This window comes from Andrena cerasifolii, chromosome 16, assembly GCF_050908995.1.
Source record: "Andrena cerasifolii isolate SP2316 chromosome 16, iyAndCera1_principal, whole genome shotgun sequence".
Lineage (NCBI taxonomy): Eukaryota > Metazoa > Arthropoda > Insecta > Hymenoptera > Andrenidae > Andrena > Andrena cerasifolii.
Genome location: NC_135133.1, coordinates 10,348,759 through 10,369,225, shown reverse-complemented (window position 1 = coordinate 10,369,225; position 20,467 = coordinate 10,348,759). Strand labels below are relative to the sequence as shown.

The 20,467-nt window shown below is 41.2% G+C and overlaps 1 protein-coding gene and 1 long non-coding RNA gene across 4 annotated transcripts in view; one reads left to right on the top strand and one right to left on the bottom strand.

Moving 5' to 3' along the window:
* LOC143377575 (uncharacterized) overlaps nt 1-20,467 on the top strand; it is a 186,689-nt gene that overhangs the window by 32,015 nt on the left and 134,207 nt on the right. The window lies entirely within an intron of this gene.
* LOC143377947 (PRL-1 phosphatase-like) overlaps nt 1-20,467 on the bottom strand; it is a 63,518-nt gene that overhangs the window by 21,668 nt on the left and 21,383 nt on the right. The window contains exon 1 of one of the 3 annotated variants that reach the window (XM_076829776.1): nt 2,638-3,204. The exons of the other annotated variants lie outside the window; for them this stretch is intronic. The gene's annotated coding sequence lies outside the window, so the exon portion shown is untranslated. Of the gene's footprint in view, nt 1-2,637; nt 3,205-20,467 lie in introns of those variants that run through there. 3 annotated transcript variants of the gene reach the window in all.

Sequence of the window (20,467 nt, the reverse complement as noted above, 5' to 3'; positions counted from 1 at the left end):
CGAAACTCATAGATCAGAGGGACAGATTTCTCCTGAAGAAGTTTGCTACACTTCATCAACGATTTCGTTAGCAACGACGAATCCAGCGAAAAGAAAGACTAAAAATCTATGCTCGTCAATTAGGAACGTCTGGTTCGGCTCAAAAATAACTATCGAGCTGAAATTCAGAAACTCTGGCGCGAGCCAAGGTTACTTGCTCGGAACGCAATTTCCAAGACGTTTATAATACTTCCACGCGCAACCTGCGCAGGTGTTGCTCGTTGTTCTGCCTCAAGGTAGCCAGCTTGGTGTACCTAACGCAGTACTACGCAACACTGCGCAAACAGTCTCTAATGCAATTGAATTTTGCGTCACGCTAGTGATGGGATCGAGTTCGGCGCGAGTACACGATCAACCAACTCGAAACCTCGGTATCGCTCCGTTAGAATTCAAGAGCAATTGAAACTTGCTTGTGGAAGTTTCAAATGAATTGAATCACGTGGAAGTGATAGTTGAACCTCGTCGAATACACGCGACGATTTCTACACTTGGAGGCTCAGAATCACGAGCGACGTGTTATCTATTTATTATATAATATCGGGCAATCTGTTGGCTATCGTAGAGGTACCAATTTATAGCAATGATAGGCGACATCAAAGGCGTTCATATATTCGTGATGATTTGGAAGTGTTAGTTTGTTAAATTTGAAGACTCTTACGCAACGTGGAAGGGACTTGTGTAAAAACGAAGATTGAATCACGAGTACACAATTGTAGTTGGTGGAAAATTAATTGACTAATCAGAATTACTTATTCTAAGGACGGAGTGTTTTCGAAAATTTCAGATAAAAAATGATTATAGACGACTATTCACCCAGAATAGATGCTCCATTATATTTTGGTTCACGAATTCGAACGAAATATTTGGGTGTTTCGAGAACTCCAGGTGTACTATAGAACCATCTTGTGCAGTTTCTAAAAATATTCTTGGTAGCGAAAAGAATTGCAAAGAAAAGGACACACGCAAAAAATTAAGATTGTAAATCAAATATTATCTCTATAGGAACGTTAAGACCATTTTACTATTTCAAGCTTGAGTCAGTTACCCACTACTACTAATTGGAACATCTATTCGAAAGATATTGAAGCACTCTACAATTGAATTCCAAATATTTGAGCACCCTTCAATGGAATTTCAGTTATTGAACCCTTAAACTACCATTAATGTAAGATATTCCCGTAAAGAGTTCGAATATGACTTCTTCTTTCCAGAGGTACTCGTGCACGGTTAGAATGTATTCGGCTAATATCAAAGACTCTATTTAAGAGCATTGTTATTATTTGTCAAGGTTAATACTGCTTGCGAGGTGCTTGATCCCATCACTAGTGATGGGACTCGAGATTTGGTCATCTCGTTTTAGTATTGCGTAAGAAATCGCGAGTATCTGAAGATGAAAAGTATTTGCAATGTAATTACCTTTTAACGTTAGATGAAACGTTCATAACACACGAATAAACTAACAATAATGATAGTACAGATTACTCAATTATTCCCTTCAGAGTTACACGCACAATTTACAATTTAAGCTACTTATTAATTAACAAACCAAAGCAAATACACATTTAATTGCTCCATATTCTATCAATACCAAATATGTAAGCGAATTGACATAGATTCTGAGATCGTGGTACAATCACATCAGAAATATCTGAACCATAGTTGAATAAAAGACTTACAGCCCCCTAAATTAACCTTAAAAAAAATGTTAATTTTTTTTCTTAAAAGTCTAATTTCAGAAGAAGACGCTGGGCTATATTTATAAGCAGAACACTCTGTTCACACATGTTCGCGTTTGTTTAACCGCCATGGAACGTTACGGGTCGTGCGTAAGTTCAATGTGCCTGGATAGTGAGAGAGGGAGAAAGAAGCGGGCGGTAAAAATAGTAGAAATGGCGGACGATTTAGTCAGAGGACTCTACCAATTAGCGTAACCTGCGGTCTGATAAATGGCGGATAAGGATACCACTGCTGGCACCTATACTCCCACGTGCTGCTCCCACATTTAGCAGTAACGAGCGTGGTTCACCGCTCAAGAAAAGGAAAATCGGTCGATCGATCGATCACGCACGCTCAATAACCCGATGCAACAGCAGACGCTTTCAGAACCGTGAAATAGGCGGGGGGAGACGTCTAGAGACTCGTTGAGAAAGAAACTAAACAGAGGGGTCCGTTCTCGCCTATTTAATTCCTTTTCGTAAAAGGTTTGCGTGAACCGAGGACAAAACGATACAGCACACAAAACAGGAGCACAAAATACCGCAAATACACTTCAATTTACACCGAATTAACCTATAAGCCTCCGGGACAGCAGAGGATGGGGAGAAAGAGTCGGGCGACAACCTACATTCTCATTTACACGACTGGTTTAATAACGTCCCGCTACCGAACGCGTTCACATTATTGAACCACCGTGATGCCAAAGAACGCGCGCGCGATCTGTTCGCCCAGCGACGCTTGAATGAGCCGTTCGGCTGTATAATCGGCGAAAATTCGGGGTCGCCACGTGACACGGCACGGAGTACGGGATACGAGGGCGAGAGATGGAGAGAGAGAGAGAGAGAGAGAGAGAAGTGGCGTTGGTAACCATGAAACGCGTACCTTAAGGTCATTTAGCGATGGGACCAGGATAACCGCCACGGTGTCTGTCGCCTGTTCCCTGGTCTCGATTCCCCGTCTTCGGGAAGCAGAGGCGCGAAACACGGTCGGTAGAAGAAAGTGAACTCGCGTCGCACGGTCCTGATGGTCGGCAAACGGCGTGAGGAGGGCACAGAGCGGCACGCCGGGAAGTCACATCTTACGCGACACTTGGGCACACTGTCGTGGATCCTGTCGGCGAGGCTTTCACTGGGTGGCGTCTCCGTGAGAGGGTCATATAAGGCCACCCACTGGCGGCGGGTCCGTGCAGGGGGGACGGACGTCGGGGTTTAACGCTCGGCGAGCTTCCGCCGATTCCAAGGGGCACGGGGGAGACCTGTGCCTCGAAGCCTCGCGGCTGATGCACACGCACACACACGCCCGTACACGGCCAGCGTGCCACGAGACTTTACCGGGATCGCGGACGATCGAAGCAGAAGGCTAACGAGCCGGGAGGCCCAGCGAGCTCGCGGACAAGTCGGGTAGGTATCACGTTCACGTCGCGACGGTCGCATCGAATCTGGGCCAGCGGTGGCGCGCCGATGAAAATAGCACATCGCCGAGACAGCTTTGCCCTCCTCTCACGCACTCGTCTCTGCCCTCCCCTACCCGGCAACTCGCCCCGACGCGGCGCGAGAGCTCCAGCCCCCACTCCCGCGACCGTGACGCTTTGTCTCGCCGCCTCCGACCAATCGCGGCGCTACGCTCCCCGTGACGTCATTCCCGCGACTAGTGATGGCTTGGAGCAACGCTCGAGCGTGAACAAGAAAACTCGAGTATCGCGCTAATTTGCTTCGTAGTAATATTTTGGCGATAATTATGGCGAAACTGATGTTCATATACGAATCGACTTGATCTTTTTGACGTTTCGAGTACTTTGGATGCTAATAATTGGTCGAGGAACTTGAGCTGCTTGAGACTTGAGCTGTTTTATATTCGATTATGTAGAGAAGGTTCACGGGTTAATGGTTTATTTGAGATCTGAGTAGAAATGAAGCTACAGAACGAATCTCTTTGAGAGATAATTGAAATGCTCGAAATAAACGTTTCTTTGAAGTGACTTTCGATTGGCGAAACCTATGTATGCGCTCCGTGAAGTGAAGAAAACGACTTCGCGTTTATTTTCGATCTTCCTCGATTCCGAAAGCGAGACACGGCCAAATCGCTGAATCCGGAAATCGTGTGGGCAATTGCCAGGAAGGAGACACGTGCAGCGTGATTCGATGGGCGATTGATTACTTTGGAACAGTGCTGCGCATCCGTCGCGAAGTAACAGATAAGAAGAAAACTCGAGAACGAACAAGGCCGTCCAATGACCTTTAGATAATGACCTCGACCTTAAGATAATCAAACGCGGTAAAAAAAAAAAAACGTTCTTTCAGCGACCTTACCAGTAACGACGTAAATTTGTTGATAACTTGCGCTATTTTGGTGCTCCGAAAATGTCTTATTCCTCAGTTACGATCAACTCTTTCTACATATTATATACCACCGGCGATTGAAAACAAGATAACACATTTCAAAGTGAAGCAAGTGGTGCATGATTTAAAGAATTATTTAGGGAATGTTCTCGGGGGCACTTGAATGTGCACTTGAACTTTGTCAAAGTTACCATTTGTGAGAGGGCAGCCTTAAGTGTATTCTTTTCGTTCTATTTCTTTTTCAACGAGAAAGGTTAATTTACTAGAACCAAAATTCACATTTTTTTCAGAGGTTCGCCCTTGTTATTTTTCAACATTTTCAAAATAGAACCCGCCGCGCCATAGACATACGCATATAGTTTCTAAAACATTTTGCAATTTTTTGATTTTATAAGAACCATTTCGTCGGAAAACTGTCAACCAGATTTTGTTGCAGCGCTAAGTTACTGGTTCTGTAAGTTGGTAAATCTGTATTAAATAAATTTAGAAAAATATATTCGTATAACTTAAATATCCAATAAAAAGTTCTGAAAGTTTCAAAAAGATTCATTAAGTAGCTTGCTATTAATAAATTTCCAAAGATACCTTTACTTTTTGGGCCATTACACTGCTGTCACCCCTTAACACGACTCTCCCTAATTTTTTCCACGCTATGAAATGTTTTTACCTTAATGAAGCACAGACACGAGTAAGTCCATCAAACGTTGGACCAAGATTTACCACATTCTCCCTTTCCTGGGCGCTTTTAACCGACAAAATACGAAAGATAATAGAAAATTCCAAGTGGCATATATTCTATAATAAAACGGCACGCGAGGACATACCTTAATCTCTCGAGACAGTCCTGCTGACAACCGAATATACGATTTTGCCCGCGCGATATAGATTGTCAGCAATGGTCTCCAATTCATAAATAATGTCAGCACGTGTGTTCGTTAATTAAGAGAGAAATGTTAACGCGACAAGTGGGGCTCGAGTGTCGCAAATGTTACGCCACGTCACGCGACGTGGCGACCATTCTGTCCGAATTTTGCAATCCCTCACGAGATCCCTCGTACTGCAACTGTGTCGGGTGCGGGGGCAAACTTTTCCCTTTCTTTTTTTTTTACCCTCGTGAAACGCGCTGTAAAAGGAGCGAGCTTCAGCAAATAACGAGGAGAGAAACGTTGCATTATTCATTAAGACGGTAAAGAGAGCAAGGGATTACTGCCGAGTAACAGGCGAGATGAGTGTATTCAAGGAAATCTTCCTGTACGCTCTAAAAATAATTCTCAAACGAGGAACTGTCGCGGCTTATTGTCTGCCAGTATTTTAACGACGCGGCGGCCTGAAAGGTTTCATAATTTCAATGTTATTCGCGCGTGGGAGGCTGAAGCGCAATTTCTTTATAAATTTCTGTGCAAAATTATGGTACATAGGAGTATAGAAAAATTTCAATGGGAAAAAAACCTCATGGAAGATCAATTTATTGCAAATTGTTGGGTAATCAGCAAGAACTTATGGGAGTTGAAGAATTTGTTCAGAAGGTCAAGGCGAGAAATTGTCAATGCATGATTAATTCAATTGCTATAATTAAATAAAATTAAGTCTTCGACAGGACATGTTTTTAACATATTTTGGTTGAAAAAGGAAGCTACTGTTATTACAGAAAATCCGTAACACAAGGAATCCTAAAAATCTGACTCAAATGTATTGAGAAACTCTTGACAGCCAACAACAGCAATAGTGCCGGAAAAGATGAGAGAATCTGTGCAAGAATGATACTATATAACAAGAGAACTGATATCGGAATAAAGGAATTGCAATTACAGAGACTAAAATATTACAATAAAAAAAGACAGTAATAATGAGGATGTAATAAATAACCACGTAATACAAGCTGCATTTCATCATTAAAGTCATTTAAACTATTACCGATTGAACTAAATTAATTAATAATTCGATGAACCCATAGATATTACAAGTATTATCAAGTGCGAAAGGTTTATTCATAAAGAATGACATAATCACTAATAAATCATTTATATATTAATAAGTATCTTATTGTAATATTTTATCTGCAGATATACCCCCAACACTGACACGAAAGAAAAGGGGCTGCAAACCGCCGCCCCTCTTTGTTTCACTGTGGGTGGTCCCAGCATCCTCGCGTCTGATCGAAGTATCATTAATTTCGATGCGCATAAACGCGTCCAGAGATGGTCCTATTAGCCACAATCAATCGTAGAAATGGTTCTGCGTATCCGTCAAACGTGGATCGCGGAGGAATGCAAAAGCGAAGCATTATAAAAGCGTAGAAGACCCACGCGCGCGATCGCGTTTTCCAGGCGCCGACTTCTCAATCAACCGGCGCATAAATCGACTGTGACTTCGACACTGACCTCTTACCGGCCTGGAGCTGTTTCAATCCGCATTTTCCGCCGTATGCACGGTAATTCCATTCCCGATGCTTTGCACATTTCCTCCCACGGATACATCGGCAATGGCCGATTCTCTGATTTGGACAAGGCTCTGGATTGATACCGTCCACTGATAACAAGCTTTTGCGGTGGGAAAATGAGGCACATTGAAGTTCAAGCTAAAAGTGCTTAAAGATACTGTTACCTATGTTTTGCAACTCAAAAGCAGATAAAGAAATAGAAATGGTCCCTTGGGATTAAGGAATATTTTTGAAGATATTAGCTTGATACTTAATTTCTGAATTTTGCAGGCATATTCAATTCGACGTGGTTCCTAATTGGAGTTTCAGTCGACTTAAATGCTCTATGTGATTAGTGTCAACATCTCTGATTGATTTGAATACTCAAGGTTTTATTGTAATGTCTGTGATTTAGTGCAGAAAAGTTACCATTTTTTTTCAGAATGTTCGATTTAGTACTATGTTTTAATAACGAAGAACCAAGCATTAAATTAGTATTGAGTCTTCTTGCGAGAAAGCTGTGGACCTTTATTACAGTACTACACAATTTAATAAGCTTTGATCCAGAGCAACGTTTCTTCACAATCTGAAGCCAACAGCCTTTGAAACAGAGAGGTTTCCACTGCACCACTGCGTCTTTTATTACACACCTTTATCTGAAGAAGGGTAGCCGGTGATAAAAGGCATTTGACGCACAAGTGTTTTTATTTACCGCCTAATTAATCCCTTCCTTCTCCACCATTTTCATTTTTAGTACCTTTCTCTCGTTGCTCAACATCCAAACATTTCAGAATTTTTCCAAACATTTCTATTCCTCCTAAACTTCCCAAACTTTCCATCGTCCCCTGGCGAAAATTATCCAACAAAAATCGTGGAAATAAAAGTGGAAAATGTAATTTCAGAGAATGATACTACTTAGCGATATTTGAAAACGATGAATATTTTTTGAAACTTTTGATAAGCAATTGTAAAATAAATAAGGTACATTTTTTCAAAAAGGCCATTCTTTCTGATTAGGCTGAAAGCAGAACCAATTTCGTGTGATGTATAGTTCCAGAGATAAAAACTTATTTGTAGACCCCACTTTCGTGAAAATGGACTAAAATTGCAAACTTTAAGGACCTGCATTTTTTTAACTGATTCGAAACTAGCAAAATGATGACTTAAACCCCCCCTAATTTCACGTGGACTACGTCATGCTTTAGTTTCGTAAAAATCCTAGACATCGATTAAACGAATTGTTCCTGTAAACGGTGTAAAATATGGCTAACAACCCAGTAGCCTGCAATGCAACAAGCCAGGGAATTACGTAAAATTATGACGATCGATTTCGCCGTTTCGTGATTCGACGAAATCAGACGCAGCGACGACAGTCATATCAAAAGACCACCATTTTGCAGGAAATTCCGCATGACGACGAGAAGGGTATTCAAGATAAAGGGAAATCGTGGTCGATCAAAAGCCCCGCTATTTCTCTACTCATGACTCCAAACGCAATCACCATCATCGACGTCCAGATAATCCGAAATACTGATAAACGAACCGCATGCACATCAATTAAGAAGCAATCTATAAAATGGAGACGACAATATCGTGATCTAAAGATCGTTTGGCGGTGATTTTATCACGGTGGCGTCGCGTTTCTTCTGCAAAAGATAGTCGTGAAATATGGATCAGAGAAATTTTTTACTATAAATCACATCTCAACCCTTATGCGGAATTTGTAAAGTTACACGGATAAGTAAATTTCGGTCAAATTGACCCAATATCATATATTTACAAGAGACGAGCACACAAAAATAAAACTCAGTTCATTTAATGAGGATTCTTAACGAATTACCTGTATAGAACAAAATTTTGTGCCATTTAATTTAATAATTTTCTATTTTGCTTTCCTGTGTTTCGATTTGAGAGTGACGATGAAAGGGTAATTCCTTTTTCAGTGAATTTTGATTCACACGTAATGGGATGCATTCATTCGTAAGTCTTGGAGAATATCGACAGCAACTTCCCTCGTTATATGGCGCTATGATGCACATATTCCGTGCAATGATCGGGTCAGGTCACGTTTGATCGAGTTCCATTTGCTCGAATCAGTGGGCCGTATTTCAACGGCACGTTCTGCCAGCAACCAGCCAGCTCGTGGAAATTCAGACGCGAGAGATTCATGAACATTCAGATTTCAGGGAGACTTTCACCTTCGACAACCTCTCAGCCTCTCTGCACCCCTCGAGGCAGATCGATTGGACTACTTTCGATTTTCGATGGTAGCGACCGACCTGATAGTTTGGTAAGTTGAACTTGAAAAACGCAAATTCAAATTCTGTTTTTCTTCAATTTTCATCGAACGAACTGAGGAAATTTTTTAAAAAATTTTATGTATCGTGTTTTCAGGATTTTCTAAGTGAAAGGTGGATGTGACTAGACTACTTATTAAAATCTTTCCTAATTTCATTAATATTGGAAAAATTAATGGTGGTTTCTCAGCAGAATGCCCCATAGAATAATTAAACCACATTTTTTCTCTAGGTTTGATGCTAAAGGTGATAAATAAAAAATTCTTACTTCAAACATAAGAAAAACAGATTAGCTTCAATACAGCGTACAATTTTTATCATATTGTAATTTGTTTGAAGTTTTATAAATCTCCAAAGTTGTCTTTCTCCGGTGAAAAAACTTTCTTCGCAAAGCCGCCATTTCCCTATTTTTTACAATTATTAAAAAAATCGTACGTTACATTGAAGACAATCTATTTCTGTTTAAGTTGACATAAGAATTTCTTATTTTTCATGTTCCAGTCGCTTTTGGTGTTGGGAGCCAGCTGACAAGACATGGCGGCAGACAATGTTGTATAACTCCGCCACTTTAAAACTTTAAGCAATAAATAATGTATGAAAGTAAAGTTAAATTGTTCCCTAACATCTCCTAAAAAGATGCCGATATTTCACTGTGATATTACCTGAGAAAATAAACGTTAAAACCCATTCTTTTAGGTCTGCAAGGTGGTGTATCCCCTTAATTTTTACTATATTGAAATTCACTACTATTATCACCTCGGTACACTTCTTCTACCCAATCTTCTGTACATAAGTTACAGTGGAATACCGAGACTCCGAGTAACTAATAAATTCTGTCCCAATCACTAATCAAGAATCTTCGCGCTCCGTTGCGAAACAAACACCCTTGTAAAATTTTAAAACTGATTGAAAGTTCATGCTCTCAGAGCCCAAGGACCACGATTCTTCCTCCCATTTCTATCCACCGCGACTATATAGCAGCTGGGACTCCACGTGGCTTCAATGAATGGCTGGTTATGCGACACCATCCGTTCGAAAATCGCAAAACCGATTACTCATTGTAACGTAATCGTGGCGGCGCACTATCACTGGCACGCGATAACGTCCACGGGACAGCTGATCTCGCGAGCCGTTGAATTGCCTGTACGAACGAACTTGGGCGGCTGAGCTTGCCAAGACAGAAACACGAACTGAGCACTGCAAAAATAGGCAGCGACACGTGAATTACGATGCTTCATGGAATCCTGGCTTCTAGGCGACCAAAGGTCAGGGCTATCGAGTGCAGATGTCTACTTAACGTAGAACTTCTACGAAGACGGAGGAAAGCGTGAGTCAGGCGTTGAACAGGTTCTGGTGCTATTGATCAAGTACCCTGGTAACATCGTTGCAGGAGGACCTTGCATAGCAGGGGATCTTGAGAAGAACGATAACCTTGGGCGCGTAGCAGTAGGGTAACATTCTGTACCCGATTCAATCTTCTCTTCCAACATTTTTCATTGGTCGTTTGGGGGATAAGAGCATTGCCATTCAGTGGTGCGATTTCAAAGTGATTTTTGGGGAATTTATTTTGAAACTCTCCATATACAGTTACTCACGTTTAATGTGTATTCAGGAATTTTTATGGGCCTTATCAAAATCTGGGGTACCAACGAAATTATTAATCTATATAGATGTGGCTATCGTCTGAACTACTTAGCACGAAAAGTTGAGTTTTAAGAAAATGGTAGATTCATAAAGATTCTAGGTTTCTTGCATTTTTGCAGACTTTGTAATTTGTGAAAAATCGAAGAATTTGGAATATTGGCTTGGTTCTAGATTGGACGAGAACTAGTGGTACGGTGAATAATTGTAGAAAGTGTGGAGCCAAGTGGAACATTCGTTTTCGAGATTTTATGTCAGCCAGTTATGAAAATGCAGCTTCAAGAAGAACGCTTTTCAAATTTCTCTAGCTCAGGTATTTTAAGAAATTTTGAGTTGGTATTTCAGGGAAATATTCTTAGAAGGTTTAATAAGAAAACTGTGGATTTTTCGACAAGTCGATTGGGTACCCCAGTTAAGGAATTCGAAGAAACTGGTGTTTGTAAAAGAAGTGTGTTTTCTGAGATGTTTACTTTAATCTGTAAATGGATTTGTGTTGGGGAATGTGGAGTACTGAAAGGACACTGCATTTCAAGGATCTCAAGTACTTCAGTTGATGCAATTAGAAAGGACGTAATGAGATGAGTTTTACTTTACTGGGGAACCTAGAAAGAGTAAGGTTTACTGTAACCATCTCTCAAGGTGACGCAGTCCTGCACAAACCCCTTTAAAATCTCCCCACTTTCATCCACTTCCCTGTGCAGGATTCTCTCTCCCTTAAAGCCCTTTAGCACCCATGACTCCGTATTTTTTAACTCAACCAACCGTCGAAGATAACTTTATCCCGTAATTACATTTAATTTGAAACGAAACTGGAGTGTAAACTGGCGGGTATGAAAAACGAATTCCTGACGTGCCTGATTAGGGTTTATGCAAAAATCGGCTTTTGAAAAAACCGGTTTTCGAATTCCAGTATTACACAAAAACCGATTTTAGAATTCTTACACAAAAAAATATAATTAAAACGTTAAAACAATATTTATGGAATTACAAACATAAAATATAATAAAATATAGTCTATCTATACGAACCCAAATAAAAAAGAAAAAATTAAAATACCTAAAATCCGTACAAAATATAAATTATAAATCTTTATTTCATTTAGTATTTTTCTTCAAGAAATATGAACTCATGAAAATTAGTTTTACAATATGCTTGTTAACATTTTGAATTAAATAATTAATTAATGCTTAAAACCGGTTTTCGATTTTTACAAATACATCAACAAAGAGAAAACAGTTTTTAAACCCGGTTTTTAAAAACCGACAAACCCTGATAGAAAAATAAAAAATGATGGATCTAAATTGCCACGATGGATGGATTGATGACAAGATCCTGCAGTATTAAACGAAAAGGCTAACAAAGGATTTGAAATGCAGAATTATTCGCTGCCCTTGCTGCTGTGCCACCAGAACCACTTGCTCGTGCGAATGTTAGATTTGAGACACCTACCGGTGCGTGTAGGCGGAGAAACTGCATCTCAGCGACCAGTAGGAGCGTGGCTGATCAGAAAATATTAATCGCACGAGCTGGTCGCCTCGGCTAGACTATGAATCAATGCCACGCAAGCTCGAAGTTTCTCATGTGCACTTGAAACGTTCTCGCTGGTTATGATGATTGCTGTTTCGTAACAGTGGCCGATATATCGGCCAAGGTGGAGTCACAGCGGAGAATGTTGATTTAGAGATCGATTTCCCTCGCTGCCGAGCAACTTTAGGTTACCATAAACGAGAAAACCACGCGACAAGATGGTGGGACGATAGTCCTGGTCGACTTGTCGTTTAAGGCACGCCATGAAATCCCACTTCTGTTTCATCGTGATGGAAGGTTTCTTTGGAATACCGCTGACGCTTGCACTAACGATAGCGAATTCTCAATTTCCTATTTGCGTCATCGTTCTTTGAGTTGATGAATTAATGTTTTGTCAAATTCGCTGCATTGTTAGGAGTTTATTAAGGGATTGCTAATCAGCAAGCGTTTAGCTTTAATATTCCTTGTACCTAGTTTTTTAAACTGCGTCCCAGTGTCCTAAGTATCCCGGGTATTTCAATTCTGTAGGTGTTGTAGTGCAGTCAGTAGCCTAAGTATAGTGCCTCTACGAGCTATAGTGACTTAGGTGTGAGGTCACTCAGTGGGGTCTGAACCGATACCCCGCTGGGTACGGGCCGCCAAACGTACCCCCTACTACCTCTCGCAGGACTGTGTTTAGGGAAGACCAGGACAAAATTGGGGTCTTAAAGGGCAAAGTCCCCAACATTACTTCAAGACATGCAGTGATTTTCATTTAAAATAAGTTGTTAATATAAAATAATTTATATTACAACTGTTCTAATGCAGTACATATACCTTACTACAATGGATTTTTATTTAGTATGTGCTGACAACGAGACAAATTTTAATTGCCAGTAGCAAAGCTTAATTGATGTCTTTTAATATTGATAATCAATTTCTTCAATTTCTTTTTTATTTTATTAAAATCGAAATTATATTACTTAATCTTTAGGGCCCCGGTTTTGTCCTGGTCATCCCTAAGCAGGATATCGGTTAAGACCCCGCTGAGAGGCCTCACACCTAAGTCACTATAGCTCGTAGAGGCACTACACTTACTACTAACTAGATACTACAAGAATTCTATGCACTCTAGATAGTTTAGTACCTACTTCAAGTACATGCTCACAGTATACAAGTAATCTAGTACTCGTAGTACTCCAATTATTCCAAATGCTTTGATACTGCTATTCAAATACTCCCAATACCACTAGTAATCCAGTACTTTAGGTGTTCCAGCGCACACAGGAACTTAATCAAGATTTACATTGATATAAATTGGAATTGCGGAATTCTTACTTCGAAGTCGATTTAATGTGTAAAATAAAATATGTTACGTATATAATGTGTACGGATACTTTTATGAGTAACCGTGTGTCGCGCAATATCTCGCATTCAGAATCCTCCATCGTCAACCCCCCGCTGTTTTTCCTCAATCAGAATCCACTCATCTGCCGTCACTCTTTAAAACTCCTACTGCGATCTACCTCGCGCAACGGTGCCCCGCTAGCCGCCACGATCATCCCTCACAAGCGACATATCGCGGGCAATGTTGCAACGGAGGGTAGATAAGTCCCAAGTGTTGCAACTTCCTACGATAAGAAACACGCCAGGCAGGGCCCCCATCGATTATCCTCATTCATAAATCGTGAGATCCAGGGACAGTTATCGCGCTGACCGAACGGCAGCCGTCCCCCAAGTAGACGCTTGATGTCGCCACCCACTATTAGCGCGCTCTCGGTGCACTTCGTCCTGATCTTCGAAGAAAGTCGCCGGTGAGTCACGATATCGTTGCCAAGGCACGATATCCACGGACGGGTGACCCTTTCCAGATTGCACGCTATTGCATACTATTGCACGAGATTGCATAGCTCTGCGTGGGTCGCTGTATCGCGCAAGCCTGAGGCACACTTGCTACTAGGTCTATGTGGGTAGCACGCATAGGTCAGGTTCGAAATTTTTGCCCACGTGTTGCCCGAGCCAATTAGAGTGCGGTCTGCTGGAGCTAACTACTATTCAGATAGCGAAGGCGGTACCAACCGTAGAATACTAATGTACTCCTATTTTTTTGCCCGACCAGCAGTGCTGCTACAGTTTTTTACTGAATGAAACTCGTCAAATTTAAAGCTGGGACCACGGGTTCAACCTCGCGGTAACAGATGTGGACCCGGCTTAAAGGGTTATTCTGGTTTGCGCGCCGTTAAATTAAGCGATTTTCCGCAATTTATTGCGAAGAAAAGAAATGTAGCAATGGCATGAAACCTTTTTTCTGCTCATAAATGCTTTTAAAAACATTAATTTTATTAGTTTTGTATTTTCTACTTACCGTAGAAATGTAGTTTAATAAATGGAAAAAAGTTTTATACCTTTAGTATATTTCTTTTCTTTGCAATAAATTCCCGAAAATCGCTTAATTTAGCGGCGCGCAAACCGGAATGACACCTTAAATAAATTTGAACTGTAGATTGAAGATAAAAAAAGAAAATATCATTTTTTTGGTAGAAAATGTAATTGTTAAAACACAAATACGAAGTAAAATGAATATTCAATCAAATGCACTAAAGAACGCACTAATTATGGGATATATACGTAAATTTTAGATATCATCAGTAATAAGCGCGTACCGAAGAAGATTAATATTGTATATAGCAGCAGTTTATCCGTAACAGTTACTGACACTGGCACAATAAAACCGTTAGGAATTTGATATGTGTGAATCCGCCTTTATTGTACAGCAGTTATCGATTAAATTAAATACTCGCAAACATGGTCGTGTATTGAGGATTCCAAGAGTTGGCCTCATAAGAGATTTGCAAGGAAAGTAAAAATTTAAATTTCCATAATGTTCATCCCATCTTTCTGAAACTGGCACGAAATGATTGGCGAGTTTCTTGCGATGAAAATGAGTCCAAACACGACATAAATCGGGGTGCTTTTAGCATTTTGATTGACGGTGGCGTACATTGCTATTTTAACTATCAATAATCGTTGATATTGAGTAATAACGGCACTATGCAATTTACTTATTAGTAGAGGTCACTGACGATAAAATTAGGCGGTTCACCTTCAGCACGTGCCCTGCCAAGCTGAAACTAATGTCCTTGACGAGATTTTAGTCGAAAGCGACCCTTCGAATTTTCATCGAAGGACGGAATTTAACCCGCGTGCAGAGAGGCCTTAGGCTGGCCAACTAAATCGTTGGACTGTGTCGGGTTTTACCCTGTATCGGAGATTTATAAATAGTTCTTTGGGAGGGATTAGAGAAGCCAGTCGATGTGTGAAAACAGTCCCAGAAGCAGCGAAGTCAAAAGCTTCTCTGTATAACAGTTGTTCCTGTGCGAGAAATTTTGAAACCCGTAAAACGGCCTCCTAGATAGTTAACGAAGATTCAATAGAGATGATTGCAACTAATTTCCTAAAAAATTCTAAGTAAAGATTAGAAGCAATAATGGAGATCAATTACAAAAATGATAAAGAAATCCCTTTCAAAAATATCAATTAACCCAAGAATATCCTTGAACCAACTAAGGATCCTCTGATCTTCCCCTCATTCGTCTACCTTCCCATAAAAAAAAACATCTCCATGGGTTTCATTAAACCCAAATTAAAACCTTCAAGGACAATTCCAGCCCAAAGTAGATCCCATCGTTACACTACACAAGACTCCCAAGGATCCCTCAAATTATTCCCCCCAAGTAGAACCGAAACGTCCCACGGAAAGTCACGAAGTTCAGCCCTTTGTTACAGTCTCCAACCTCGCCTCCTCCTCAAGCAAAAAAGGAAACGAAGCTGGAAACTCAATCCACCTGGAATGGCTTCAGGATTGAAAAGGATCAAAGGAGCCGGCGCAGTATCTTGAAGCGGAATCCTCTGGATCGTAGCTGAGGGTTGTGTGAGCTCGCATGACGTCATGAGGAATCCATAGTTTCGAGGGTGGGAGTGGGTGTGTGGAACGGTGACGTGAAAACGATGACGTCAACGTGGCTCGGGACGTCACAGAGTGGCGGGGGCGCGTTCACCCCACCCTAGCTGGCACCAGCGGGTCTAGAGGGTGGACGTTCTCGATTCGACGGAGGGGATGAAGTTCGGCCACCACCCCCCACTTTTGCGCCCACCGTCTCCCTCTCGACCTCCAGCGTTTTCGAGCACACTGCCATTCCGAACTCTTCCAGACGACAAACGGGCGGGGGATTGAACGAGGCGCAGGGCGACGAACCGCGGCCATTAGGCCGTGTTCACAGTGGTGTGGACCCCTCTCGATGACTTCCACGCGCCAGCGATATTTTCCAGCCAAGCGAGGACGACCATTTGGGATTTCAGGAGGGGAAGAATCTTGGGAAGGCTGGCAGCAAGATTTTGGTACTTTCCAGAGTCAATTCCAAGGAGAACGGTAGTTTTCTGTTTAGTTCACAGAATCTTAGAAGAGGGGAAGGAGTTCGTAGTGTAGTTTTGGTTTTGGGAAAGGCGATAGTTGCGTCTTTTGATGGAAGTTGGAGGTTTTTGAAGCTTAAGATTGAGTGCTGAGGGTCAGAAGAGAAATTTTTTTTGTAATGGGGGGATATGAATTATTGATGAAGGCATGCGATTTGGTTGCTGGATAACGATTGAGCGAGGTGTATCTATATAATTGTCAGATTGTACTTTAATTTAGGATTCCGAATGTAGGAATAGGTTTTGTAATTCCTGCGTTTCGGAAGCCACAGAAAAATAGGTCCGCGGGCGATGGGATTCCAACCCACGATCTTGCGGGTCCTCTGCGTACTGGTCAGCCGCCTAACCAACTCCACCAACGCCGACACTCCGAGGTTTCTTTTTCCGGACACACTCTTATGCGAGTTCCTGATCCCACACGAATTTGAATGGACGTATCTAATTTACCATTTTTCAGGTATGATTTTCAAGAATGTTATTTGATTTCTAAATCAAGTCATAACTTTGGGAGGAGTCGGCTACTTTTAAGGGATAACGTTCGTAAAAATTAGTCGCGTTAATAGGATTATGGGAACCTGGGTCCATTTCCCCCCGTTCCGTTTACAGTACGGAATTATTCAAGGATTATCTGGCTACCTGTCTGCAGTGTATAGTAGCTTAGAAATACAGGAAGCCATCCCTCCTAGCTACAGAATGCTGTTATACCTTAAGAAATGCAACGTTCGTATTGTTAATGCATAAAAAGATTTCCTCAACTAAAATCCCCAGAACATACAATTCCTCGATAAATGAAAAATTCCACGAAATAAAAATCAACACCGTATGTTTCATGAATATCGAGCGCGCAACAAACTGTTAATAATCACAAAACGTTCCAGCGGAATTTTTATTTGAAAGTACAAAAATTCCAGAAAATTTTCACGTAAAATTACAAACATTCCGACGAAATTTTGCGCGAAATTGCAAACATTTCCACGATATTTTCTGTAAAAACCTTGCAATATCTGCGGGAAGAAGAAAATTAAATTGCTGCTCCAAGCGCGTGCAATTTAAAACACGGGAGGTTAGTGCTAAAAACAGCTTTCACGGAATAATCCACCCCTGTTACGTGAGCTATTCATACGATTTAACAGGGCGTGTGTACCCACCCTAATGCCGACGGTGGCGCTGGTAACTCTACCGGCGGCGGTAGAATCTGATTTGTCGCGACGCTTTGTTGTGCGTCATCGGTTGAAACGCGTATCCGTGAAACAATGTCCCTTGTTTCCCACCCCCGAGGCTCGTTTTCCTTAACCGACAAAACGCTTTGGATCACTTTTGTCGACGGGACTCTAGCCACGCCGACACTGCGTGCTTCCTCGCGCAGTTGCACCAAGTTGCACGAGGAATGAATGTAGTCTTTTATAGCGACAGCATTTTTGACTCTTCGTTTTGGAATTATAAGTGAAATCAGTGCATTCGAAAATAATTGCAGTTCTGAGAGCCAAGTCGATCAACTTCGTCAAATAAAAGGCAGGGGAAATTGACAGGGTAAATAGTAATTTTGTTCTCAATTATTAAAATTGAGAAATTTACATAAAGCGGAGTTGAAGAGTTTGTGGTGGATAGAGTTATATGTTTGTTTCCTTTGCAATTGCATAAGGGTCAATTTGATTATGAAGTTTTTGAAAAAATGTGGAAATATAATTTTCAAATTCCTAAGGGGCCCTTAAATTAAATTACGTAAGGGCGAGTTTGGCGATTTTTTAACTCATCGCAGCCCCAGTATAAGAATTCGTAAGATTTTATATTCCACCCCCCCCTCCCCCTTTCCGTAATATTTTCTACATTGCATTCTATCAGTTATTAAAATTCTTTTAAATGTTTATGTAATTCCTTTAACTCGGCTTCGGAAATTTGAAACTAAAATTACTTTTCTGGAACATTAAAAATTAGGTTAAGAAATATTACGTAAGAGGCTTACCCCCCTCCCCCCCCCCCCCGATAAGAAAACGTAAGAAATCCGCGAAACCCTCACCCCCAAAAAGCCTTACGTAATTTAAGGACGACCCCTAAACAGGGTTGAAACGTTTATTGATGGACTTTTTAATAAAAATAGATTTCTACCGTGTATTTATACCATTTTCAGAGGTACGATCCACTTATCAAATTCCACTGCAGCTTCTAATTCCTGATAGCAATTAACAATACAGAGGCATTCCAGGTCAATTGACTTTACAACAGTTCTCAAGTATAACGAGTGAAGTGCTCTCTTTTTAGACCTGTCGCTATTCGAATTAAAAGAAAAGAAGAAGCCCGATGAAATAATAAAACTACATAAAATTGAGCATTGAACAGTTGGAATCTCCAACTCTCTTTGGATCTCTCCAACACGGAATCCCCCCCAAAAAATTCAATCCTTAAAAGAAAATTACCTTCCACTAACCATCACCATTACAATAAAATAATAAAGTAAAAAATGCCGCCACAGCTCAACTCGCCACCTTTCCAACCGAATCCCAAGTAAACCCCTAATTTCATAAATTAATACTGAGTATAATTTTCATATACCAACCCCCGTAAACGAAGCCTATCCAGCGACTGGGTAGCTACCTACCTAATGCCACAAGCTTCTGAAATTTATATACACAACTGCAAAGACTGTTCCCTTGAACAATGGCGAAATTCTATTCGCCGCGCGTCACCAGCCCACTCGTAACAGTGTTACAAGTAAAGAAGTCACGGCATCGTGTGGTCTCAGGTGCTCGTAAAATCGATACCGCAAGTAGGACACTGGGTTATTCGGCGAGCGATGATAAGGGGCAACCTCGAACCAAGGATCACCGTCGATAATGGTAAGAACCGTTGCGAAAGAGGGGCAGGAATGGGCCCCCAGGGTGGCCTGCCCCAGAATGAACAGCTGTGGACGTTGGGAGATTTCGAGGAAACGCAGGGGGGTGGAGGGGGGCGACGAATAACGAGGAGAATTAAAACTTTCTCGGGCACCACGTGACCCGAGGCAAAACGAATCTTTTTCTGAAAGCTACCAGAGGCAAATATTTATGTACTGTGCCAGCCGAGGATACGAGGCTGCGATGCTTCTCGAGATGACGCTCTCGAGAGGGGGTGTGGATTATGTTGACCACACCCTTTTAGAGGGGGATTAATATTGGATGAAAGTTCAAGTGGAGGAATACCTTTGTACAGGGAAGCACTATGGAGACGAAATTGTTTGGGTAAGGGAATTGTTGATGTTAGGCTAGTGGCGGGGGTGAGGAAGTAAGGGGAGGGGATGAGTTTGTTACAAGTTTGAGGGCTTCGTGGCGTTTTGGCTGATTAATTGACAAACTGTAGGAAATAACACTATTCCTGATTTTACAGAAGAAATTGTTTTACTGTTTTGTGAAAGTAGTCACGCTCATCTGGATAATGAGCTAGGGCACATTTCGCGATCCAAGGGTTTACTGTTAGGAAGTTTTTAGGCGACAGACAAACACAGAAACATGTAAAATTTCTGCTTTATGTGTGAAGATTAGGTATGCGAGGGTAAACCTCTTTTGTAATCAGAGTGCTCGGTGGAATTTTGAACAGAAATATTTTTAACGTTTGTAATCCAAGTTTCTTTGATATTATATATTATAACGAATTTTGCTACACTCGATATGCTTTTGCGCTTTTCGAGGGGTACGAGAAGATTCATAGAACAGAGTTCTTACTGTAAGATTTGCCAAATCCTTTCATATTGTTCAAAATTATTCACCTAATAGCAACACATGATACCAAAAATATCCAGAAGCTATAAACCCGAACACAGATAACTAGATATCGAAGTCACATCGGACAATCTGAGTATTCAAATTGGGAAGTGAAATATGAAATTTTCATCGATGTTCTGTCATCTTTAATTATCCACACGATTGCAAAGTTACGAAAATGAGATTCCTCTATCATTAAATGATCGTCAAGTTGCTGTTACCCATTGCAATCGATATTTGCCAGGGATTTCATCGACGAGCGAGCTACAGGGTACTTGTTTCGCGATGCATTATGCTCTGAAACGC